This window comes from Rhinatrema bivittatum, chromosome 3 (genome assembly GCF_901001135.1).
Source record: "Rhinatrema bivittatum chromosome 3, aRhiBiv1.1, whole genome shotgun sequence".
NCBI classification, from domain to species: domain Eukaryota; kingdom Metazoa; phylum Chordata; class Amphibia; order Gymnophiona; family Rhinatrematidae; genus Rhinatrema; species Rhinatrema bivittatum.
Genome location: NC_042617.1, coordinates 321,465,466 through 321,492,514, shown reverse-complemented (window position 1 = coordinate 321,492,514; position 27,049 = coordinate 321,465,466). Strand labels below are relative to the sequence as shown.

At 45.9% G+C, this 27,049-nt stretch overlaps 1 protein-coding gene across 1 annotated transcript in view; it reads right to left on the bottom strand.

Annotated features, from left to right (window-relative positions):
* The window catches only part of DDO (D-aspartate oxidase), a 60,760-nt gene extending 36,265 nt beyond the window's left edge, over positions 1–24,495 (bottom strand). Inside the window, exon 1 of the mRNA XM_029595268.1 lies at positions 24,235–24,495. The gene's annotated coding sequence lies outside the window, so the exon portion shown is untranslated. The remainder of the gene's footprint in view (positions 1–24,234) is intronic.
* Positions 24,496–27,049: the final 2,554 nt, after the last annotated feature.

The following is a 27,049-nucleotide window of genomic DNA, read 5'->3' as shown; positions in this document are numbered from 1 at the left end:
GTGATTTTCTGGTTTTCTATTGTTGGACTGCATACAGAATCTGGCTTGTAGTTTCCAGTTCAGTTTTTGTCTGCATGTGTACGTGAGAGAGTGAGATAGAGGGAGCGTGTGTGTGTGTGTGTGTTACCGTTTGAGAAAGACACAGAGGAAGCGTGTGTATGTGTGAGAGAGAGGTGGAGGAAGCATTGTGTATGTGAGAGGTACAGAGAACGTGTGTGTGTGTCACACACACACACACACACGCTCCCTCTGTCTCTCACCAAGCATGTATGTGTGTGTGTGTGCATGCGTGCCCCCAGTCTACAACAATCTTAGGATGACAGATATAGAGAGTGGGATATTTTTTAAATCCTTATTAGTTTTAATTATTGGGTGTTATTTGATGTGTCTGTTGTTTTGAAATATTTTATCGATGTTTAGGAAATTTTAAAATAATATATCGGAGGAGAGGTGCCAAAGAAGTATCCACCCCAGGTGCCAAATTCACTAGGTACACCTCTGCCTGCTTCAACGCTATCTGCCCAGAAGAGGGCACCAATCCAAAGCCAGTCCACCCAGGAGAAGGCGCCAGTTCAGAACCAGTTTGCCCAGATAAACAACTTTCCAGCCTAGCCACGCCCTGTCTACCCAGTCATAGCCCACATGGAGGGTCTTAAAGGGGAGGTACTGTTAGGACTCAGTTCTTAGCCAGTGATGTTGTCTCCTCATAGGTCATCCAACTCAATCCGTAGTTCAGCCTTCTCTCCATCACGAGTCTTCAGTGAGCTTTGTCATCAGTCTTGCCAAGCTCCTCCTCCCTGCTTGTACCACATCCAAGCCCCAGCCCTATATAACCCTACCTTGCGAAATCCAAGATGCATTTGTATGCGGTCATCCTCTGCTTCTTGTTCTGATCACTCCTTGCCTTGCCTTGTAGCCTAAGGGCCTTCTTGCCTCTTGCCTTGCCCTGTAGCCTGCTTAGGTCTTAAAAAGCTCTAAGGCCTATCTAGATCTCCCCTGCTTAGTGTGCATTTTGGGCTCTCTGTTTAGTGTTCCTTGTTCTGTGGGTCCTGTTCTTGTCCAGTCCTGCCTTTGCCCTGTCTCTCTGTCCAGACCTTGCCTGTACTGAAGCTTCAGTTCCAGTTCAGTCTCCAGTCCTTGCCTGTACTCACCATGATGTACTGCCACTGCACACAAGCCCTACTAGCCCCCAGATCCCAAGGGCTCGACCTGTGGGGGAGGGTGCTGGCTAGGAAGAAGGCTGGCCTATGCCCTGAGCTGCCATCCTGTGCCACTCCTTGGATGGTATAGCCCGAGTCCAGTCCAACCAACCACGACAGCATCCTGGAAGAACTCTTGGGAGTCAGCCTCCAACTCACAAGCCTCTCAGTTCATATTTGAATTCCAGAGAAGATTCCCCAGGAAGACAATGCCCAGAAGAAGGAGGCTTTGGAGGGGGGGGGGAGAGGGTACTGATAGGAGCCCAGCTGGTGGGATTGCCTCATGAGCCACTGTCCTCACCCCGATGCCACAGTGAGCAGTCCACGCTCCCGTGGCTGGGACACCACTGTTTCCTAAGCACTGCCGAGCACAGCCCCACATGCTGCTATACAGATCCTGTCCCAGATCCTTCTTAGGCTCGCATTGTATGGGCCCCGTGGCAGGAAACGCTCAGCGGCAACCTCCGATTCTGTTAGGCCAGGACCTCGCAGCAGTTCCTCACCTCAGCAATGGGTCTTCTGCCTTCTAGTGCATGCTTCCTTCCTGTGAAACAAACCGAAAACCAATCCAATCTTGCAAGTAGCGACCAGACGAAGAAGAGGATCGGTAAACACCAAGGAATTTATTAATATATCTCGTAATAAAAAGCCAAGTTTCGCTCTGTTTCGAGCTGCTTCAGGGGCTACATAGAAACAAATAAAATAAATATACAAACATGTATAGACACATATAAAACCATGCATGACATAATAATAAAAAAATATTTTAAAAAGTATAAATGTATTAAGACTGAACAATAACGGAAAACACATAAATATTAACCCATCATTTTAGCAGGTGTAGTGAGACAAATACAGAATATTTATTTTATTTGTTTCTATGTAACCCCTGAAGGAGCTCAAAATAGAGTGAAACTCGGCCTGAGTCGGGCTTTTTATTACGAGATATATTAATAAATTCCTTGGTGTTTACCGATCTTCTTCTTCGTCTGGTTGCTTCCTTCCTGTGCCTCATCCAGCCTTGTCTTCTCCAGCTTTCCTCGTCCAGCCCACCTTATCCAGCCTCACCTTATCTTAATCGTCTTATCCAGTGTCTTCAGTGTATTTTTGTCCACTAGTGGCTTGACTCTCTGGATCCTGACCCCCTTGCTTGGACCTGACCATGACTGTCCACTGCCGGGGCCTGACCCCTTGCCTGGACCTGACCACTCTTGCTAGCTGCCTGCTCCGACCTTGGCCTGTCTCTGACTCCGTTAGTCTGCTGCCTGCCCTGACCCCAGTGTGCTGTTGGAACTTATCATCACTGCCCTAGGGATCCGCTTAGGTCCCTCGGCCGCCAGAACCCAAGGGCTCAATCTGCGGGTGCGACAGCTGGTAAAGGTGAACCTCCTGAGGCAGGTTAGCAGGGAGACTGTCCCGCTGCATGGCGCATTCGCCAGCTGCCAACGTAGGTCAACTACGCTACTGCACAAAGAGCTCACACACCCGTTACCCTTCATAGAAAGTTTACTGTCCCTGTGTTTAGGGAGTGGGGTACCCTCCGAGCCCCATAAACCTCCAATAAATAAATAGTAAAAAACATAACAAAGAACCCATGTCACTCCATAATTGACCGTAGCTGTGCTTTAACAGAGGAAGCCAGAAAATAATCATAAAAGTACCACTCGGGCTCCCATTGGCCAAAGAGTTGTTGATCTGGCAGAATTTCACAACCAGCCATCTCAAAGTTAGGCACCTCGGAGTTCCAGACTCAGTCATCCACAACCAGCTCAGGATGCACAGTAAATAAACTAGAAAAAAACAGTTTCTTGACAAAAACAGAGTCGCTGTAAAAATGCTTGCAAGCACCCTGTACCTGAGCCTGAGTCTCATTGCACTGCAAGAGCACAATATATCTTCCCGTTAAAGGAAAAAAAAATAGCCATGCTCCTTCCGGTAGTACTCAATGCAAACCACAGCATAAAAAACGTTACCGCATACTAAAGACTCCAAGAATTCTCCATTTTCTAATTCTGCTATATCTTTCTTGAGATGTGGTGGCCAGACGTGCACACCATACTCAAGATAAGGTCGCACCATGGAGTGATGCAGAGGCATTATGATATTCTCTGTTTTATTCTCCATTCCTTTCCTAATAATCCCTAGCATTATATTTGCTTTCTTGGCTGCCACACACTGTGCAGAAGATTTCAATGTATTTTCAACGATGATGCCTAGATCCTTTTTCTGAGTGGTGTCTCCTAATGTGGAGCCTTGCATTGCATAGTTGTAATGTGGGTTACTCTTCTCTAAGTGCATCACTTTGCACTTGTCTACATTAAATTTCATTTGCCATTTGCATGCCCAGTCTCCCAGGTTTGCAAGGTCCTCTTGCACTTTCTCACAAACCTCTTGTGATCTAACAACTTTGCATAATTTTGTCATCGGCAAATTTGATCTACTTGTTCCCATTTCCAGGTCATTTACAAATATATTAAAAAGCATCGGTCCCAGAACAGATCCCTGGGGCACTCCACTATTCAACTTTCTCCATTGGGAGAATTTACCATTTAGCCCTACTCTCTTTTTTCTATCTTTTAACCAGTTGGCAATCCACAATAGGACACTGCTCCCTATCCCATGACTTTCTAATTTACTATGAAGTCTCTCATGAGGGACTTTGCCAAATGCTTTCTGGAAATCCAGATAGACTGTATCCAGCTTTATCAACTGGCTCACCTTTATCCACATGTTTATTTACGCCTTAAAAAATATGAAGCAAATTTCTGAGGCAAGACTTCCCTTGGCTAAATCCATGCTGAATTTGTCCCATTAATCTATGCTTATCTATATGTTCAGCAATTTTACTCTTTATGATAGTTTCTACCATTTCTCTTCCATTCTTGCCTTCGCTGTTGTGAGTCCCTTCCCTACTTCTTTCAACTTTACCAGATATTCTTCCTTGGGCTTCTCCTTCTTTTTGAATGCTGTTCTTTTTTCCTTACTTTATATCAGTTAACTCTTTGGAAATCCATATTGGTCTCTTTTTTTACCCTTATGACAGCTTGAGTTTGTCCTACTTCACAAAGAACTTCCCACCCGGCCCGCACTATTCTAAGGTACTACTCATTTTAACAAATTTGGTGCTCCTGAGGCCCAGGACTTTGATGTTCATATGATACTTATCTATAATAAACTACACCATCAGGGGCGGATTAGCCTATCGGGACTTCGGGCATGCCCCAGTGGACCAATCAAATTGACCACAATACCTCTGTTTCCAGTGTCACACATAGAGCCATAGCGTGCCTATGGCTAATATAGCCACGGCCATAGACGCCGCTAGCAAAAGGCGCTGCTACTGCTGCTATGTGCCAAGGAGAGCAGTGCGGCTGGCGAGTACACAGCAAAAGAAAAAGCAGTGTGGCCCCGTTAAAATTGACGGTGTGGTTGGTGACCTTAGTAAATGGAAAAGTAGCGAGAACCCACTAGCAACGCTGCTGATTCTGGCGGGGTCGTGCTGCCTTTCCACTTACTAATGCCCGCTTACCACGCTGTCGATTTTGGCAAAGCCGCGCTGCTGAGAAGGAGGAGCGTGCCCTGCCAGAAGTAGTCCAATGCCCCGTGGCCGGAAGTCATTCCCTTGGCCAAGGGGCTGAAGAAGGAGACTGCTGCTCCCTACTACCTCAAGGAGGAAGTGAGTGAGAGAGAGCTTGTGCTTGTGTGTGAGAGAGACAGAGCATGTGTGTTTGTGTGTGAGAGAGCATACGTGCCTGTGTGGGAGAATGAGAACATGTGTTCTTGTTTGTTGGAAAGTGAGAGAGCATGAGTGTGGAAGAGTGAGAAAGCATATGTTTTGTGTGTGGGAGAGTGAGAGAGCATGTGTGTTTGTTTGTGTGTGAGAGAGTGAGAGAGCATACGTGCCTGTGTGGGAGAATGAGAACGTGTGTTCTTGTTTGTTGGAAAGTCAGAGAGCATGAGTGTGGAAGAGTGAGAAAGCATATGTTTTGTGTGTGGGAGAGTGAGAGAGCATGTGTGTTTGTTTGTGTGTGAGAGAGTGAGAGAGCATATGTGCCTGTGTGGGAGAATGAGAACGTGTGTTCTTGTTTGTTGGAAAGTGAGAGAGCATGAGTGTGGAAGAGTGAGAAAGCATATGTTTTTGTGTGTGGGAGAGTGAGATAGCATGTGTACCTGTGTGTGGGAGAATGAGAGAGCATGTGTGCAGGAGAGAGAGAGCATATGTGCTTGAGTGTGGGAGAGTGAAAGAGCATGTGTGCATGTGTGTGGGAGAGTGAGAGAACATATGTGCTTGAGTGTGGGAGAGTGAGAGAGCATGTGTACCTGTGTGTGGGAGAATGAGAGAGCATGTGTGCAGGAGAGAGAGAGCATATGTGCTTGAGTCTGGGAGAGTGAAAGAGCATGTGTGCATGTGTGTGGGAGAGTGAGAGAACATATATGTGGGAGAGTGAGAGCATGTGTGCATGTGTGTGGGAGAGTGAGAGAGCATATGTGCGGGACAGTGAGAGATCATATGTTTGTGTGTGGGAAAATGAGAGAGAATCTGTGCATGTATGTGGAAAAGAGAAAGCATTGTGCATGTGGTAGGAAAGTGAGAGAGCATTTGTGCATGTATGTGGGAACGTGAGAGAGCATATGTGTTTGTATGTGGGACAGTGAAAGCATGTGTGCATGTGTGTGGGACAATGAGAGAGCATATATATGGGAGAGTGAGACCATGTGTGTTTGTGTGTGGGAGAGTGAGAGAACATGTGTGCCTGTGTGTGGGAGAGAGTGCATGTGTGTTTGTATGTGGGAGAGTGAGACCATGTGTGTTTGTGTGTGGGAGAGTGAGAGAACATGTGTGCCTGTGTGTGGGAGAGAGTGCATGTGTGTTTGTATGTGGGAGAGTGAGACCATGTTTGCTTGTGTGTGGGAGAGTGAGAGAGAAAATGTGCCTGTTTGTGGGACAGTGAGAGCATGTGTGTGGAAAAGTGAGAGGGAGCATCAGCATGTGTGTGTATGAGAGGAAGCATGTGTGTGCACAACTACCCCAGTTACTCTCTGCCTGCTAATCCATGACAATTTCAGGGCATCTGGAAATCAAAAGTTCCAAGGTATGGATAATGGGGAGTTTTTTAAAGTTCTTATTTTAATTGTTGGGTGTTATTTGAGGTGTCTGTTTTGAAATATTTTATTGATGTTTGGAAGATTTTTATATGAGTTTTTAAATACTGAATGCTATTCTATCCATTAATTAAAGGGGATGGAACAGCTCCCCTATGAGGAAAGGCTGAAGAGATTAGGGCTGATCAGCATGGAGAAGAGATGGCTGAGGGGGGATATGATAGAGGTCTTTAAGATCATGAGAGGTCTTGAATGAGTAGATGTGAATCGGTTATTTACACTTTCGGATAATAGAAGGACTAGGGGGCTTTCCATGAAGTTAGCAAGTAGCACATTTAAGACTAATCGGTGAAAATTCTTTTTCACTCAACGCACAATTAAGCTCTGGAATTTGTTGCCAGAGGATGTGGTTAATGCAGTTAGTGTAGCTGGGTTCAAAAAAGGTTTGGATAAGTTATTGGAGGAGAAGTCCATTAACGGCTATTAATCAAGTTTACTTAGGGAATAGCCACTGCTATTAATTGCAACAGTAGCTGGGACCTTCTTGGTGTTTGGGTAATTGCCAGGTACTTGTGGCCTGGTTTGGCTTCTGTTGGAAACAGGATGCTGGGCTTGATGGACCCTTGGTCTGACCGAGCATGACAATTTCTTATGTTCTTATGTTTTGAATTATTCTTTTTACTGGTATGGTTTTACTAATTTTTTTATTGAGGAATGGTAATGTTTCTGTTTTCCATTGTTTCAGTGCAAACAGAATTTGGCTTGTTGCAGTTTCCAGTTCAGTTTTTGTCTGTACATTTCTATTTATACTGTATGGTCTCTTTATTCTGTATTTGAGGATCTGTCTGTGTTTTGCATGTATGACCGAAGTGAGTTATTCCATTAGTGGTAGATTTTATAAATTTGCGTGATCGCGTACTTTTGTTCGCACACCAGGCGCGAACAAAAGTACGCTGGATTTTATAAGATACGCGTGTAGCCGCGCGTATCTTACAAAATCCGGGGTCGGCACGCGCAAGGGGGTGCACATTTGTGCAATCTGTGCACGCCAAGCCCAGCGCGTGCTGCCTGTTCCCTCCGAGGCCGCTCCGATTTCGGAGTGGCCTCAGAGGGAACTTTCCTTCGCCCTCCCCCTATCTTCCCCTCCCTTCCCCTACCTAACCCACCCCCCCCCGGCCCTATCTAAACCCCCCCCTTACTTTAGTTGCATGATTTACGCCTGCTAAAAGCAGACGTAAATCTGCGCGTGCCAGCGGGCTGCTGGCGCGCCATCACCCAACCCGGTCCGGAGGCCTCGAGCTCGCCCCCGGGCCAGCGCCACGCCCCCGGGCCCACCCCCGCAATGCCGCACCACGCCCCCAAAACACCACGTCATGTAGGACACGCCCCCGACACACCCCTTTTACAAAGCTCCAGGACTTGCGCACGTCCCGGGGCTCTGCGCGCGCTGGCGGCCTATGCAAAATAGGCGCGCAAGGGCCCTGCATGCATAAATCTGGCCGGATTTACGCGCGCAGGGCATTTAAAATCCTGCCATTAGTGTATAGTTTATATGCAGGGATCTATAGCAGCTTGGCTTGTTCTGTTTTCCTAATAGGGTTGTATTACTAATTTTAGGCCTGGTGTATTATTTGTAGTATTAACTTTCATAGGTAGGGTTGTTGCTGTTTCAGTGCTGGCAGTTAGTGCTGTTTTTATATAGAAATTCTTTTTTCTCGTGGCTCTCTGAGGGTCATACTCATGCCCAAGATGCATTACAGTAGACCTAATACCATAAAGGTTCCAAGTGTCTTTTGCTTTTTGGCAGGGTTTTCTGATTGGCACCTCAGCAGTGCATTTAAATATAATATACATAATGTAAGTGATATTTCTACCTCAGAAGACTGTGCTTTGAATGTTCTTTTTCATGTAAAATCTGTTATTTATTTATTTATTTATTTATTTATTTTAAAACCTTTTCTATACCGTCGCTAAGTCATGTACCATCACATCGGTTTACAAATAGGCACAAAAAAGGTATACATAGGTAGTTTATCGTACATTCTAACAAGTGCCAATTAAGTACGGTTACAATATCATTAATAAAAACAATGTTTGGGTAGTGATGGTTTAGTCCAGGTGTGTTATTGAGTTACTTTTTATATTGGTCTACTTCATAACTGTATTGTCAAGTATTTTTAATATTGCAATGTCGTTTATGCTTAGCTGCGCTTTCTGTATTTTCGTTCTCTCTCTCCCTACCCCACCGTTTCTTTTGGAAAGGCTTGCTTATAGAGCCATGACTTTAAGGTTTTCTTAAAGGATTTGATATCACTCTGTAATCTGAGTTCAGTGGGCATTGTGTTCCATAGATTGGGCCCAGCCAGTGATAAGGCCCTTTCTCTTACTTGGGTTAGTTTTGCCGATTTTACTGAAGGAATTGTTAATAGTGCCTTGTTAGCTGAACGAAGTTTCCTTTGTGGAACATGGACTCGTAGGGCTGTATTTAGCCAGTCTGCTTCTTTATCGTATATTAGTTTGTGTATGGTGCATAAGGCTTTGTACTTTATCCTGTATTTGATTGGCAACCAGTGTAGGTCTGCTAAAGTTTCTATTATATGGTCCCTTCTTTTTTTTCCTGTCAGTATTCTGGCTGCAGTATTTTGAAGTATTTGGAGTGGTCTTATTGATGAGCTGGGGAGTCCTAGTAAGAGTGCATTGCAGTAATCAGTACTGGAGAAAACAAGTGTTTGTAAAATTGTTCTGAAATGGGCAGGTGTGAGTAATAGTTTCAATCTTTTAAGGATCATAAGTTTTGTGTAACCTTCCCTTACTTTTAAGGATATGTGTTGTTTTAGATTGATTTCTGGATCCATTATTACTCCCAGATTTCTCACTTTTTCGGCTAGTTCTATTTTCTGGTTATTTCCTAGAGTTATTGGGATTTTAATGATTTCAGTATGTCTTCTTTAAAGGTGTAGGAATTCAGTTTTATCAATGTTAATAACCAGTTCCATTTGGGTTAGTAGTTGTTTTATTATGTCAAGGTACATGTTTGCTAGTCCTAGTGTTTTTTCAATTGTGTCATCTATTGGTAGAATTAACTGAATGTCATCAGTGTAAACGTAATGTATTATCCCTAGGCCTGTCAGCAGATGACATAGGGGCAGCATATATATGTTAAAGAGGGTGGCAGACAGATCTGAACCCTGAGGTACTCCAGTTTCAAGTTTAAATTTTTTTGAAAGAGTGTTTTTTATCTGGACTTGGAAGAACCTATTGCTGAGGTAAGATTTGAACCAATTTAACGTTTTGTCACATAATCCAATTTCTTCTAGTCTTTTAAGTAATGTTTGGTGGTTTACCGTATCAAATGCTGCGGATAAGTCTAGCATTATAAGGATATAGTGTTTGCTGTTATCAAAACCTCTTAAGATGTTGTCAGTTAATGAGAGAAGTAATGTCTCAGTGCTGTAGTGTTTACGGAATCCGTGTTGTGGAGGGTACAGTATGTTGTTATCGTCTAGGTGTTCAGCTAACTGCTTCTGTACTGTTTTCTCTATCAATTTGGCTATTAATGGGAGGTTTGAGACTGGGCGGTAGTTATTGAGAATTAGGGGGGGTCACTGTTTTTCTTTTTGATTATTGGTTTTATGATTGCCCCTTTCAGTATGTCTGGCATTATTCCTTCTGTTAGGGATAGGTTTATGATATTAGTTAATGTTGGGGCTACTACCTTGGTGATCTTTTTTTATCTCTGTTTGGGTATAGTATCAATCATGTGGGGGGCGGGGTTTGTATTTTTTATCATTGACTCTACTTCTAGTTATGATATTTCTACAAATGCTGACCATGGGTTAACATCTCTCTTTTGCATTATGATTGCTTGTTTGGTGTTTTTTGGGAGCTTATTTCTTACGTTTGATATTTTGTCACTAAAGAATTGGGCTATTTCATTGCATTTTGTTTCGGGTATGCTTTGAGGTGATTCTTGCTTGTCGGTTGTGAGATTTATTACTATAGCGAAAAGGGTCCTTGGGTTATTGGCGAATTTTTCTATTTTGTTACTATAGTATTCTTTTTTAGTATTCAAGATTAGTTGTTTGTAGTAAGCTAGGTGTTTCCTGAATTTAGTTAAGTTTTCAATTGTTTTGTTTTTTCTCCAGGTATTTTCGAATTTTCTGAGTTTTCTTTTTGCATCCTTTATTTTTACATTATGCCAGTGGTTATTTTGTTTTGTTTCTTTGATATGTAATGTTTTAATGGGGTTTATCTCATTGGCTATCTTTTCTGTTGAGTCTAACCAACGTTCTGTAGCTAGGCAACAGTCTGTAGGTGGTATGTTAGTTAGTTCTTCTTCTAATTTGTCCTTTAGTTCATTGCAATTATAGGGTGGTCGATATTTAAATTCTATGGGGTTCTGATTTAGTATGGTCTGAGGATGGAGAATTTTAATGTTCGATTGAATAAGGAAGTGGTCAGACCAAGGGATTTGTGTATAGCTGGTTGCTAGGTGTTCTAGGTATTTATTGTTTATGAACGTTAGGTCGAGAGAGTGTCCGGCTCTGTGTATTGGTTTATCGGTAATTAGTGTGAACTCTAGGGCTGTCATGGCATCCATTAAGGTTTGGCATGTGTTAGATAGGGGGTGGGTATCCTTGTGTAGATTAAAATCACCTAACACTATAGTAGGTTTATAAATGCATAATTTTTAATTGTGTGTGAGGAGAGTGAGATGGGGTAGGGGGTGCAAGGCTTTAAGGTTTTCTTAGGGCCTCTAATACCCTTGCACCGGCCGTGGGCATTGCGGCACAAACATTTAACAGAGTCTCCCAACTCGTGGAGTAATCAGTTGTGTATGGGGGGGGGAGGACGCAGTTTTTCACTGCGCCACAGGCGCCAAATTGCCTGGCCACGGCTCTGGTCCCGCAGCACTATGATTAGCATATAAGGAAGGCCAAGAGGAGCCCCCACCAGAGATCATCCCATTGGTGGCCGAGGAAAAGGGAGAGGCTGCAGGCCACCAGTGGCCAAAACAAGAGAAAAAAAAGAGGCTGTGAGCAACCTCTGGAGCCCAGGCCGGCAGCAACCAAAGAAAGGAATGGAGGCTGTGGGCTGCTGCCAGAGCTGAGGAAGAAAAAGAGACTGCAGGCCTCTGCCGAAGACCAGGCTGGTGGCGGCCAAAGAAAGGAAGAGGAGGCTGCAGCCCAGGCTGGAGGCAGCAAAGAAATAAAAAAAAAGAGGCTGCAGGCACTTCTGGACCCCAAGTCATCAGCGGCTGAAGAACAAGAAAAGGGACAATTTGTGTGTGTGTGTGTGAGGCAGCTAGCTTGGGATGCGAGGGTGGAGACAGGATGCTTGGCTTGATGGACCCTTGTTCTGACCCAGTATGACAATTTCTAATGTTCTTATGTGGGGGAGGGGGGGTTGAGTGATGCCGCAAGCTTCTGTATGTGTGTGTGGGGGGGGGGGGGTGAGGAGGCAGCCTGCTGGTGTGTGTGTGTATGTGTGGGTAGGGGGGGGGGTGAAGAGGCAGCCTGCTGATGTGTATGTGTGTGTGTGTGGGGGGGGGGGGGTGAGGAGGCAGCCTGCTGGTGTGTGTATGTGTGTATGTGGTGTGTGGGGAGGTGAGGAGGCAGCCTGCTGATGTGTGTGTGGGGGGGGGAGGTGAAGAGGCAGCCTGCTGATGTGTGTGTGTGTGGGGGGGGGGTGAGGAGGCAGCCTGCTGGTGTGTGTATGTGGTGTGTGGGGAGGTGAGGAGGCAGCCTGCTGATGTGTGTGTGGGGGGGGGGGGGGAGGTGAAGAGGCAGCCTGCTGATGTGTATGTGTGTGTGAGGGGGGGTGAGGAGGCAGCCTGCTGGTGTGTGTATGTGTGTATGTGGTGTGTGGGGAGGTGAGGAGGCAGCCTGCTGATATGTGGGTGGGGGGGGGAGGTGAAGAGGCAGCCTGCTGATGTGTATGTGTGTGTGTGTGGGGGGGGGGGGGTGAGGAGGCAGCCTGCTGGTGTGTGTATGTGTGTGTATTTGTGTGGAGGGGGGTGAGGAGGCAGCCTACTGGTGTATGTATGTGGTGTGTGGGGGAGTGAGGAGGCAGCCTGCTGGTGTGTGTGTGTATGTGGTGTGTGTGGGGGGAGGGGAGGTGAAGAGGCAGCTGGTGTGTGTATGTGTGTGTGTGTATATGGTGTGTATGGGGTGAGGAGGCAGCCTGCTGGTGTGTGTATGTGTGTATGTGGTGTGTGGGGAGGTGAGGAGGCAGCCTGCTGATATGTGGGTGGGGGGGGGGGAGGTGAAGAGGCAGCCTGCTGATGTGTATGTGTGTGTGGGGGGGGGGGGTGAGGAGGCAGCCTGCTGGTGTGTGTATGTGTGTGTATTTGTGTGGAGGGGGGTGAGGAGGCAGCCTACTGGTGTATGTATGTGGTGTGTGGGGGAGTGAGGAGGCAGCCTGCTGGTGTGTGTGTGTATGTGGTGTGTGTGGGGGGGGGGAGGTGAAGAGGCAGCTGGTGTGTGTATGTGTGTGTGTGTATATGGTGTGTATGGGGTGAGGAGGCAGCCTACTGGTGTGTGTATGTGTGTGGCTGTATGAGGTGAGGAGAAAGCCTACTGGTGTGTGTGTGTGTGTGTGTGTGTGTGTTTGGGGTGAGGAGGCAGCCTGCTGGTGTGTATGTGTGTGTGTGTGTGTGTGTATGTGGTGTGTATGGTGTTGGGTTTGTGGCATATTGTGGACTCTTGGTCGAAGTAGCGATGACTCCTCCCATGGGGAGGGGCCTCGTGGGGAACCTCAACGATTTTCTAGACTCTTAGTAAGCAGACACTGAGGAAAGAAAGCTTTATTATACTGCTGTTGATGAGTTGAATCTTGCCCAAGGAACAGACAGTGCTGTGGTCCAGCGATATCACAGTAAAGCTCAGACAGACTCTGTAGTTGATGGTCTCACCCAGATGTAGCAAAGGTCCGGTAGTGTTCTGCAGCACGGGATAGGCCGTGAACCTGAAGGGTGGAATGAGAGCTGGAGCATAGTGATACTCACAGAGTAGTAGTGCTGATAATTTCCTTTGGTAGTTGAATGAAGAGAGGGACCCTAACTGCACTAACCACATCCTCTGGCAACAAATTCCAGAGCTTTATTGTGCATTGAGTGAAAAAGAATTTTCTCCGATTAGTCTTAAATGTGCTACTTGATAACTTCATGGAATGCCCCCTAGTCCTTCTATTATTCAAAAGTGTAAATAACCGAGTCACATCTACTCGTTCAAGACCTCTCATGATCTTAAAGACCTCTATCATATCCCCCCTCAGCCGTCTCTTCTCCAAGCTGAAAAGTTCTAACCTCTTTAGTCGTTCCTCATAGGGGAGCTGTTCCATTCCCCTTATCATTTTGGTAGCCCTTCTCTGCACTTTCTCCATCGCAATTAAATCTTTTTTGAGATGTGGCGACCAGAATTGTACACAGTATTCAAGGTGTGGTCTCACCATGGAGCGATACAGAGGCATTATGACATTTTCCATTGTGTTCACCATTCCCTTCCTAATAATTCCTAACATTCTATTTGCTTTTTTGACTGCTGCAGCACACTGAGCCGACGATTTTAAAGTATTATCCAGGGCCGGCGGAACCACTAGGCGAGCTAGGCCTGTGCCTAGGGTGCCGAGACTTAGGGGGCACCGCGGCAGGCAGAATTTTGAAAGGGCAAAAAGTGCTCTTTCAAAATTCTGCCAGCCTTCGACTCGCCTAGATGGAGACCAAGCGTTGAGATGTAGGGGGCGCCGCGGCAGGTAGCCAGCTCCCAACTCGCCCTGCCACCCCGCCAGTGTCACCCTCCCGACACCCCCCTAGTGGTCCAGCGGAGGTCCCGGTAGCGATCTGCCGCTCCCGGGGCCTCCGCTGCCACTAAGCAAAATGGCGCCGGTGACCTTTAGCCCCTACCATGTGACAGGGGCTGAAGGCCACCGGCGCCACTTTGCTTAGTGGCAGCCGAGGCCCCGGGAGTGGCAGATCGCTCCTGGGCCCTCCGCTGGACCACCAGGGGGGGGGAAAATAAAATTTAACAAAGTGGGTAGAGACAAATACTAAAGTAAAAAAAAAAAAAGTATTTATAATGTTCATCTCAGCAAAATCACAAATTTAAGATACTGATGCCAGGTGTTTTTTGAAGCATAATTTAAGCATGAAGACTAGAATAGTTCCAATCTGAAACAGTTTTGCTTTTTTTTTTTTTAAGCCTTTAGAAAATGTATATTTTTAAATGACTAAGACTGGAGTCTTCCCATTTAAAAGGGAAGCTGACTAAGGATGTCTTTCTGTTCCATATCTCCCACATGAATAATCATACGACTGATAGTTTGAAGAAACACACTTGCTTTATTGCCTGAAAGCATAAAACAAGAGAAGGTGTAGGTGGCTGTCCCTTGGGAGGACAGAACCTGAAGGAAGGGTGTCATTTCGCCTTCTGATAGGAATGTGGTTTTCTTATTTAATGGTTGGGAGCATCACTTTCACTTTTAGTAAAATGAAAAATGCTGTAAGTCTGAAAGCAAGGTGCTTCTGTGAGTGTAATGTGTATGTGAGACAGGGAGAGTGCTTCTGTATGTGTGTGGTGTATATGTGAGTCAGGGAGGGTGCTTGTGTGTGTCAGTGTGTGTGTGCGAGAGAGATGGAGCATGTTTTTGGCTGGCTTGTGGCTGCGAGAGAGGGCATGTGTGTGATTGAGCCTGTTTATAAGTGAGATAGAACGTGTGTGATTGAGAGCTTGTATGTAAGTGAAATAGAGAGAGCATGTGTGTGATTGAAAGCCTGTGTGTTAGTAAGAGAGAGCGAGAGCATTGTGTGATTGAGAGAGACTGGCCAGAGAGGTGACTGGTATGTGTGTGTGTGAGAGAGAGAGAGAGAGAGACTGGTTGGGGAGATGAGTGATGTGTGAGAGACAGAAACTGGTCCTGAGGGTGTGACTTGTGTGTGTGTGTGAGAGAGAGAGAGAGAGAGAAGAGACTGGTTGTGGTCCCTAAGGAAGAGGACTGTGAGGACAGCTTCAGCAGCTACTGCTGCTTCTGGTATGGCCTGCAAGGGAAAGGAGTAGGAGAACTGCTGGAGAGGGTAAGTAAAGGTGGCTTTTTAAGTTCATTTTTCTTGATTGACTACCATTTTAATTATTGGGTAGTATGTGATGTGTCTGCTGTTTGAAATATTTTATTGGTGTTTGGTAAAGCTTTCAAAATTTGCATTAATCTTTAATTATTGGATATTCTATTCATCAGCTGTTTTGAAATTATCTTATTTGTATGGTTTTATAATTATGATTAATGATTTATATATCTTTATATTATTGATTTGTTTCACAAGGAATGGTGAAATTTTTGTTTTTCCATTGTTCCATTGTGGCGTGATGCGTTTTACAGTTCAGTTTTTGTCTGCACATTTCTGTTTATACTTTATGTGGCTTTATTCTGTATTTGATGAGAGGTCTTTCTCTGCTCTGTATGTGTGACCATGATGAGAGATTCTGCTTGCATATAGTGTCTGTATAGGGATCATTAGCAATCGGGTTTGTTTTGTTTCCTCAGTAGGTGGTGTATTGATATTCTAGGACCCAGTGTAATATTTACCCTTGCTTTTTCAAAGGTATGGTTATTGTTGTTTGAGTCCTTGGTGTTATTACTGTTATGTTACGATGGGACTGCAGTATAGCGGGGTTTTGTGTTAGTTCACAATGTGCCTGGCAGTGGAAGGTGTTTGTGCTGCTGTTACTGTGAGGTGACACCAGAATTTGAAAATATCTTTTAGTATGATGAGCTGTAAGGGAAACATCCAAGCTCCATTGTTTGGGGGAATTTCAGAGGATGCACAGAGTTACAGAACTGGAGGTGCAGGATTTATATTGACATTCTGTCCCTTTCTATAAATTCCAGACTTCACTCTCATAGCCATATAGAATTAGTTGAATGCGGCTATCAAATAATTTAATAGTGTGAAACTGGCCAGCTTTTTTAAATTACCCAGAAGAGCCTTTGGACTTTTTATTAACACTTTTTTTTAATAACCAATTTGAAAGCACGATCCATGCTATAGAGGTGGGTGTGATGAAGAAATGTCATTTCGGCTCCCCCCCCCCCAAAAAAAAATTCTTTTGTCTAGAGACATCACAGATTTTCTGTGACCTTAAGCATTAGTACAAGAAGAATTAAGGGGGGATGCTGGAGAGGCACACAAATGCATTGGCCCCTGGGTGCCGGAGACCCTTGGTGCACCACTGGGTGCGAGCCAAATGGGGCCGCAAGCGGTGGCAAAGAGGAGTGGAGATTTGGCAGGCCACAAGCAGCGCCCAACCTGCTTGTGACCGGAAAACCACACAGTCAGCGGGCGTGATCGAGAATGAGGTAGGAATCGGGGCTGAGACCGGGGGGGGGGGGCCAAGGGAGAAGGCTCACCTAGGGCGCCAAATCCCCTTGCACCGGCCCTGGTATTATCCACTATGATGCCAAGATCTTTTTCCTGGGTGGTAGCTCCTAATATGGAACCTCACATCGTGTAACTACAGCAAGGGTTATTTTTCCCTATATGCAACACCTTGCACTTGTCCACATTAAATTTCATCTGCCATTTGGATGCCCAATCTTCCAGTCTCGCAAGGTCCTCCTGCAATGTATCACAGTCCGCTTGTGATTTAACTACTCTGAATAATTTTGTATCATCCGTAAATTTGATAACCTCACTCGCCGTATTCCTTTCCAGATCATTTATAAATATATTGAAAAGCACCGGTCCAAGTACAGATCCCTGAGGCACTCCACTGTTTACCCTTTTCCACTGAGAAAATTGACCATTTAATCCTACTCTCTGTTTCCTGTCTTTTAACCAGCTTGTAATCCACGAAAGGACATCGCCTCCTATCCCATGACTTTTTAGTTTTCGTAGAAGCCTCTCATGAGGGACTTTGTCAAACGCCTTCTGAAAATCCAAATACACTACATCTGCTGGTTCACCTTTATCCACATGATTATTAACCCCTTCAAAAACATGAAGCAGATTTGTTAGGCAAGACTTGCCTTGGGTAAATCCATGTTGACTTTGTCCCATTAAATCATGTCTTTCTATATGCTCTATGATTTTGATCTTGAGAATAGTTTCCACTATTTTTCCCGGCACCGAAGTCAGGCTCACTGGTCTATAGTTACCCGGATCGCCCCTGAAGCCTTTTAAAATATTGGGGTTAATGATGTCATCTGCTGGGACTTCAGAGGGGCCTTAAAAGCAGTCTTTTAGCGGTGAGAAACCTCGGGCTGGGAGAGAGAGCAAGAGTGGAAGGAAGGTCGAACTCCCAACCGGGAGCAAACTGAATCTAGCTCTGATGGGCCCCAGCCATGGACAGCCTGAATCCTGACACTGACGTCATCAGCTGGGACTTCAGAGAGGTCTTAAAAGCGGCCCTTTAGTGGCTCGCAGTTGCTGCCGGCGCACGGCTTTGTCCAAATTGGAATAAGAAAACCTGATTCCTAACATCAAACAGCTGAGGAAAATGAACTTTGAACCTTCCTGAATAATCTCTCGCAATCTTGCTGGGGAAGGAATTGAAATTTGCAGCGTGCTTCCTGTGTCTGCATAGCCCCGGGTAAGTCTTCATTATTTCTATTTGGGACTTTTTGATATGCCCTCAAAACGGAAAGGGAAAATTAGAGTATTTCCCTCTACATCTAACATCCCTCCGGGGCAACGAATCATCCCACAGTACACAGGGTCCTACCCGAATATGGAGGTGGCGAATATCCCCACTGGTGAGATCAGAGAAGGAGCCTCTGTCTCTCCTGGGGAGGTCTCCCTTAGCCCCCCAGTCCTGCGGAAAGTATCGTTGATGCCCTCACAGGCTGTCATAGAGACGGTGAGTGCTATTAGTGAGCCAGCGAGCTCAACTATAGCTACAGAGGGTACACCAGTGGAGCCTGTGAGTTTAACAACAGCAACGACTGAGGAGAATAAAGTCCCCACAGTTCAAGTAGGTTTGCCTCAATTAAGTGCTGTGGTGAATCTCTATTCTAAACCAACTGTTGTGACTTTAGACTCTATATGGGATTTAGTGGCACAGCTGGGGTCTGCAGTTCAAAAGTGTTCCCAACAAATTGCTGCAAGTGCATTGAAAGTGGATACTTCCTCCTTGGAATGCAATACTCAATTAGAAGATCATAAACTTCGGATACAAGCGCTAGAACTTGGAACAAAAAAAGGGCTAGAAGTTCAAACCACTATTATACAAGAACAAATGTCTTTGAATAGGAAGATGGAACATATGGAGAATCGTCTGAGAAGACTGAATCTCAGATTACTGAACTTCCCCAAAATTATTGGTGAACAGCCCAGGATTACAATCAGGAGATACATGACTGAGGTATTGAAAATTGCATCAGATAATTATCCATCTTTTTTTTAATAGGGTGCATTTCTTACCATATCGTCGTCTGGGAGGAAGAATAGAACAACAACATCATTTAAATTTGGAAAACTTAACAGATTTTTTTAGAGTCCTCCACAATAGAGATAGTAGAAAGAGCTACGCTATTAATATCTTTTGTAAATGAGCAAGACCTCAGTTTAGTCGTGCGCAATTATTTCCAGAACTTAGGGGTTAATTTTCATGGAAACTTTATACAAATATTTCCAGACCTAGCTAAGGCCACTCCCGAGAGGAGGAAAGGCTTCTTGGCTTTACGCCAAGAAACCCAATCATTAGGAGCTACCTTCCAATGAAAGTTTCCTGAAATTAAATAATGACGTGTATGTCTATTTTTTTTCTGAACAATTAAAATGTTTATAGATTCATGGAAAAGGGTACTCCAGGCCTCCTCTCCATTAGTAAGTCCTATATCCAAGGAATGATTAAACGGGTAGATTGCATGTTATGCTTTTTTTCCTGAAAGATGTTTCTTTTGGTATTGGCTCCCATTTACGGATTATCCCCCCTCCCCCCAACTCTCAGTACCATTAGTGGTCTAGGTTATAATGAATGATTTCTGAATTTTATCTATTTTCTTCTGTTCAAGATAGTTTCTTTGTTTCTGTATAAAGTATTATTTCTTTGTAATTATTTGAGAAACTGTTATAAATAATAAATTATTATTATTTTTTAAATTGGATTTTGAGCCTCTTAAGTTATGACACTCCATTCTCATATAAGGTGTTAGAGAAGATATTTTTGCTTGCTGGACCCCAACGTAATGGCAATGAGGTGATATGATACAGACTTTCAGATACTTGAAAGGTTTTAATGATCCAAAGACAATGACAAACCTTTTCCGTTGGAAAAAATCAGCAGAACCAGGGGTCACGATTTGAAACTCCAGGGAGGAAGACTCAGAACCAATGTCAGGAAGTATTTCTTCACAGAGAGGGTGGTGGATGCCTGGAACGCCCTTCCGGAGGAAATGGTGAAGATCAAAACTGTGAAGGATTTGAAAGGGGCGTGGGATAAATACTGTGGATCCATAAAGTCTAGAGCAGAGCTTTCCAAAGTGTGTGTCGGGACACATTAGTGTGTTGCCTGTAGTGTGGAGGTGTGTCGCCCGGTCCACAGGGCCGGCGGAAGCAGGGAACTATAGCAGGAAGATCGGCGGGCAGTGGTGGAGCTTACATCACCACGGCCCGAAGAAAAGGGTCACGTTTACTCCTCCTCCTTCCTGCCTGTGCAGCCCTGGAAGAAAAACGTTGCCGGAGCCGCGTGGGCAAGAAGGAGGAGGAGCATCTGCTGCGTACAGAAGAAGAGCAGTATTAATGGGCCGTTGCGGATCCCACGTCGTGACGGCCCGAGAAGAGGAGGAAACCCGATAGCAGGGCCGCTGCGGATCCCATGTCGCGGCAGCCCGAGAAGAGGAGGAAACCCGATAGCAGGGCCGCTGCAGATCCCATGTCACGGCCAGGGAAGATCAGGGCCTCTGAAGAGCCCATCCTTCGGCAACCCGTGCAGAGGGACAGCATGTGCCAGTGAGAGCCTGTGCTTGAGCAAGAGAGCATGTAGGAGTGAGAGAGCCTGTGTGTGTGAGAGTGAGACAGCATGTGCACGAGAGAGACAGTATGTATGTATGTATGAGAGAGAGGCATGTGAGAGTGAGAGCTGTGGATGTGTGAGATTGCATGTGAGTGAGAGCCTGTATGTGTGAGAATGTGTGAGATAGCGTGTGTGATTATGAGAACCTGATTGTGTGTTTGAGGGAAGACAGATGGAGAGAAATGAAATAGAAGAGAAGACCCTGTAAAAGGAATTGGCAAAAAAACAAGAAAGGAAAGGTGGAAAAAAAAGCCTGTGACCAACCGATTAGAAAACTAAGATCAGACAGCAAAGGTAAAAAAAAAAATTACTTTTTAGTGATTGGCACATGTAATCTTTGGGAATGTGCAAGAATAGCACTTTCTCTATGCCGATCTCACAATGTACGAGATCAGCATGGAGGAAGTGGAAGCCTGCAAATATTTATTATGAGATAGGTTGTGTTGTGAAACATTTTATTTATGTATATATTTAAGGAAACATACATAAATTGTTGAAATACATTTTGTTCGTTTAACCTTTAACTTCTGGTTTGCTGGTAGACTGAATTACTGTGTCACGAAATTATGTTTGTCTAAAAAGTGTGTCACCAACATGAAAAGTTTGGAAAGCTCTGGTCTAGAGGATGTGAATGAAGAGAAGAGGCATGGGGGTAGCTTGCAGGAATGACAGCTACTACCAGGAGATTAATACCCTTATTCAATAAACATACTCACTGTTAATGCAACTCCAACATTGCCCCAAGTTTCAACGGCAAGAGGAAATGTGGAAAAAAGGATTTGCATTCACAAAAAAGTGGGGGAGTAGTTTGCTTGTTGCGGCGGTTACTACCCCAAACCAAATAAGACTGATACTTCATTTTCAATACATATCCAGCATAGCTCTCTGCTTCAACGGCAGGGGGGAAAGAGGAAAAGAGGATTTATATTCAGGCAACAACCAACAAGGACTGAATTACATAATCTCGGTAAACAAATAAGCATGGGTGTAGCTTGATTGTTACAGTGGTTACTACCCTGAATCAGTTAAGCCTGATACTTCACTTGGAATACATATCCAGCGCAGCTCACTGCTTCAATGGCAGGGGGGAATAAAGAAAAGAGGATTTATATTCAGAAAACAACCAACAAGGACTGAATTGCACAGGCTGGGTAAACAAATAAGCGTGGGAGTAGCTTGCTTATTGCGGCAGAACTACCCCTAACCAATTAAGATAGATAATTCACTTAGATGCAGCTCCAGCACTGCTCTCTACATCAATGGCAGGGACCAAAAAGTTACTAATAAGGGCCAAGAGTAACAGATTAGTATGAGAAAAAAAAATGTGTGAAAGCTTGCTGGGTAGACTGGATGGGCCGTTTGGTCTTCTTCTGCTGTCATTTCTGTTTCTATGTATTCCTTTTTCTTTCTTTGTAACATGTTAGCTCTCTTCTGCCGATCCTGCCTTTTCTGAAAAGATTATAGCCACGGCATGGGACTCATGGAACCACATTTCAGTGACAGCCAAAATTACTAGGTCTGCCTGCGCCATTAGGGATTGCAGATCTTGAATCGTACTCTCCTGGAGGTCGATATTCAAAAGCCATTTAGACTGATAACTGAAAGGTTATCAGTCTAAATGGCTAGCCAGGGATATTCAGTGGCATATGCGTCATAAGTCGGAGGCATTCTGGAGGTGTGCGGGAGATGTTTCAGAGTAGGCCAGATTTAGCCGCATAAGTTACATTCGAAGTTAGTTGCTTAACCAGCGCTGCTAAGTCTGGTCAGCCCATAGGGCTATCCTAAAGTTAGCCAGTTTGACATAATCGGCTAACATTAAGATAGCCAGGGATATTCCAAGGCGCATCGCAGTGCTTCCCAACCTTTTGTGTTTCGTGGCACACCTAACACAGGGTTCACTTTGCTGTGGCACACCAACCACTTCTTCTTCTCTTCCCTCGCCCCCCATCCCATTGCCATCATCATCATTCCCTTCTCCCTCCCCCATTCCTTAGTACCATCACCTTCTCCCTTCCCTCTTCCCCACCCCCGGCATCATCACTTTCTCTAGCCCTCATTCCCTTCCACCCTACCCCTGGCATCATCACCATCATCAGCATCCCTCTCCTTCTACCACCCATCATCATCTTCCCTCTCCCTCCACCCATCTCCCCCACCCCCTGGAATTATCTACTTCTCCCTCCACTTTCTCACCCCTGGCATCATCATCATCACCATCTTCCCTTTCCTTCTACCTCTCTCCCCCACCCTCTGACATCATCATCACATTCCTCTCTCCCTCCATCTTGTCTCCTCACCGTTGGCATCATCATTACCACCTTCCCTTTCTCTTTACCCCTCTCTCTCAACCCCTGGAATCACCTTCTCTCTCCCTCCCTAACTTCTACACCTCCCCAGCTACTCATCATCTTGCTTTTCCCTCTATCTCTCTTCCCCACTCTCTGCCATCACCTTCCCTTTTTCTCTCTCTCTCCCCCCACCCTCAGGCATCATCATTACCTTCACTCTCCACTCCTCTCCCCCACCCTGTCATCACCTTCTCTTCTCTTTCTCTCCACCTCCTGGCATCACCTTCCCTCAACCTCACTCCCTGGTATCATCATCTTCCCTTCTCTCCCCCCCCCCCCCCCCCCCGGGGCACATTCATCTGTCCCTTTCCCCACTCCACCCCCAATCCCTGACCAGCAGAAGTCTGGGAGCAGCTTACCCAGTCCAGTGCCTCTTCTTCCTCCTGGGCCAGCCTCCCTCTGCAATCTGAACTGCAGGGGGCCAGCAGGTCTCACAAGCCTAGAGAGCCCCCCCCCCCCCCCCCCCAGTTTCAGTTGCACAGGAGAGCCAGCAGGGAGAAAGCAGGAGCAGCTGCCTCTAAGGGCTGGTCTCCAGTGCCCCCTGCTGGCAGAGGACATCCTGCAGTGCTAAAGGGAAACAGGAAATGAGACCGCAGCCGGGGTGCACCTGCACTCCGGCCACAGATAGCTATATCCGGCTAATTTAACTAGCTGCTCCGTGGCTGAATATCGACCTCTAGATCTCTACTGTATACAAATCTATCTCATGCAAATTCCTTGTGGATATCCTGAAAACCTGGCCCGTTTGTGGCAGTTCAGGCCCGCAGCTGCCTATCCCTTCTGTAAGCCTTTCAGATGTTTTCCCTTTTTCCCTTATCTTTCTTCTCCTCCGCTGCCTTTGTTCTTTAGGGGTGGCTCTGTCATGTCAGACTCACACTTTTGTACTTTTAGTTGGGGGGATAATAGCCCAGTTTAATCCGCTTCTGTCTGCCCCATCATCCCCTACACTCATGCAGGTTAAATTCTTCTCAATGCTAGGCGATTTTCAGACTGCTCCCCCCTCCCAGCTCTGTGCGCGATCTCCCCCAGCCTCTGTCTACTCTAGCCCAGTGCCTGTTCCTTCCCCTCCCTTTGGACAGCGGTCGGGCAGATCAGACAGAAAACCGGTAGCCAGGCATTGCACCCTAGAAATCGTACAGCGCCTGTTATTATTATTATAATGCATATATTAGCAAAGAAAACTAGGACTAGGGATTCTGATTTTAACCGTTTATAAACTGTAAATTTGGGTGTTTATATTCCAGCTAATTGGAGTTCTGTGGGGCACCAAAAATTGGTGTTTTCGCAGCGCATGTGCTATTGTCGGCTACTTTTCCAGTTGCATTAAATCCTTGCATTTGTGTGGGTGAGGGGTTGTCATGGTGGAAAAGGCAAACAAACAAGGTGCAGGATCGAGGGTAGCGAAAGCAGGGGTGAGAGAACCCTAGGGGATGGGGATGATTTTCTAATGTTTACCCAATAAACAGCTATTTTAATTATTTACTGTTTTTACACGGAGACGTTTTCTCAGGGTTATTGGTTAAAAGCTAAGATCAGAAGCCCTAACTAGGAGGCTGTTGCTGTAAGATAATCGGTTACCTCTGGCACACAGTGCGACTCAAACCTGTCAGAGCCGGCTTCGCTGAGCCCGTTATGGGCACCGCGCCAGGGGATCTGGGCACCGACGTTTTCAGCCAAACGAGGAAACGCAGCAGCAAAGGCAGAAGGAAAGCTGTGCCGGGACGGGGGTGAGCCCGCAGCTGCGTCGGGTCTGCTGGCACCGAGGGGGGGAGGTGGGGGCAGGATCAGGGCTGACGTCTCCCGTGCCCATGCACTGCCTGTTTACCTCCATGGGTTCAGCTGCTGAATTCTGCACAATCAGAGCACGATGACCACCGAGGGGCAGCCCTGAGTAACCCAGTGTGCAGGCTGTGAGGCGTCCAACGCACACACACACACACACATACACATGCACACAACATACGCACACAAACACGCACTCAGCATGTGCACCACACATATGCACATAGCATACGCACCACACATGCAGCATGTGCATCGCATACACACACAGCATACGCACACACAGCATGTGCACCACACACACGCACACACAGCATGTGCACCACACACATGCACACAGCATACGCGCACACACACACCCAGCATACACACATGCACTCAGCGTCCCACAGCATGCACACACACCCAACATACGCACTCACATGCACACAGCATATGCCACACATGCACACAGCATACGCAAACACAGCATGTGCACCACCACACACACACAGCGTAGGCATCACATACACACAGCATATGCACCACACACACACACACACAGCATACACATATGCGCACACACACATGCAAACAGCATATGCACACACTCAGCACACACACAGCATATGCACTACACACACCATACACCCCAACAGCATACGCACCATACACATCACACAGCATACACACCATACACACGCACAGCATATGCACACACATACACAGCAAATGCACACACAGCATATGCACTACACACACACTACAAACACACACAGCATATGCACTACACACACCATGCACCCCAACATACGCACCACACACATAACATACGCACCACACAGAGGCACAGCATATGCACCACACATGCACAGCTTATGCACCTCGCACAGCATACGCACAGCATATGCACTATTTATTTATTTATTTGACATGTTTTGTATACCGTCATTCAGTTTTGCCATCACAACGGTTTACAGGAAAGAAATATATGGGGACAAAGTAAAATTAGGGTTTTAACAGAGAATATCATAGTTGAAAAAGTTAGGTAACATTGGTGGAAGTAATATTAGGGTTAATTAATATATATAGGTAAAAAGTTCTTGAAAGATTATTGAAGGTCTCGTGGTTGTGTTGAGATTTCATGGGTGGACCAGTGGTATCACTGTTTTCTTGGTGTTGTCTGGTTGGGAGTCTGTTGGTATTGATGATTAAGTGTGTCTGAGAAGGCTCTGGTAAATAGCCAGGTTTTTAACTCTTTTTTGAAGGTTTTGGTGTTGCATTGGATTCTTAGATTGTAGGGTAAAGAGTTCCATAGAGATGGATATAGCTCTCTCTCGGGTTGATGATAGAAGTGTGGTTTTTGCGTGAGGAATTTTGAGGAGGCCTTTATTCATTGATCGAAGGTTCCTTTTTGGAGCATGTAACTCAATGTGTTTGGTTAGCCAGTAGTTTTATTGTCCTGCGATTATTTTGTGGAGGATTGATAAAACTTTGTAGTCTATTCTGTATTTTATTGGGAGCCAGTGTAAGGAGATGAGAGATGGTGTAATATGTTCTTGTTTCTTAGTTCCTGTAAGAATTCTGGCGGCTGCGTTCTGCAGTATTTGGAGTGGACAGATGGTAGTAAAAGGGAGGCCAAGGAGTAGTGCATTGCAATAGTCTAGGTTTGCAAATAATAGAAGTTGCAGGATTGTTCTAAAATCATTTTGTGTGAGGAAAGGTTTGAGACGTCTAAGTGTCAGTAGTTTGTGATAACCTTCTTTGATTTTATTTGTTACGTGTGTTTTAAAGGATAATTCTTTGTCAGTTGTAATTCCAAGGTTTCTAACATGTTCAACAGGAGAGATTATTGTTTCTGGGTTTTCTGTTTTGAGTGGTTGTGTGGGTGAGTAATTGATTTTTTTGTCAAGGATGTTATGGCCGCCGGCCGCAGCAAGCCGCGACCGGGGCTGACTGTCATGGCTGCCGGCTGCGGCGGTCCGCGGCCGGGACCAGGTACTCACCCGCTATGTTGGGTGGGCCCGGGGGCTCCTGCGGGAGCAGGGAGCCTCCTCTGACGTTCTTCCCGTGACCTTGGCCGCTGCCTAAGCCGGCCGCGGAGCCCAGCGGGACTGAGCTGACTCCTCCCCCTTCCTATCTAAGAGCCGCGTGCACAGCTTAAGACAAGATTTTAAGGGGCCATGACAGGAAGTGTCGTGCCTCCTTCCCGGGACTCCTGCCTCGCATTGGATATTTAAGGCAAGGTCTGCTCCTCAGACTTTGCCTTGGTATCGAGGCTTCTGGTTCAGGATTCCGTTCCGGCGTTCCTGGTCTCCGTTCCTGATCTTCGTCCCGCTTCTGGTCTTCTTCCATGGCTGGACTGATTCTTGGCTCCTGACCCTTGGACCGGCTATCGTTCTTCTCTCGGCTTGACCTTGGACTGGCTGTGGACCCTTCTCCTGGTTTACTTCCGGATTGGCTGTGGACCCTTCTCCTGGATTGCTTCTGGCCTGGCTGCGGACCCTTCTTCTGGCTTCGACCCTCGGAATGGCCTTCAACTACTCTTCAGCTTCTACTCCTGGACTGACTCCTGCTGGAGGCGCCAGCCATCTGGAACCTACGACCTGCAGGAGATGCCTGCATCCAGACC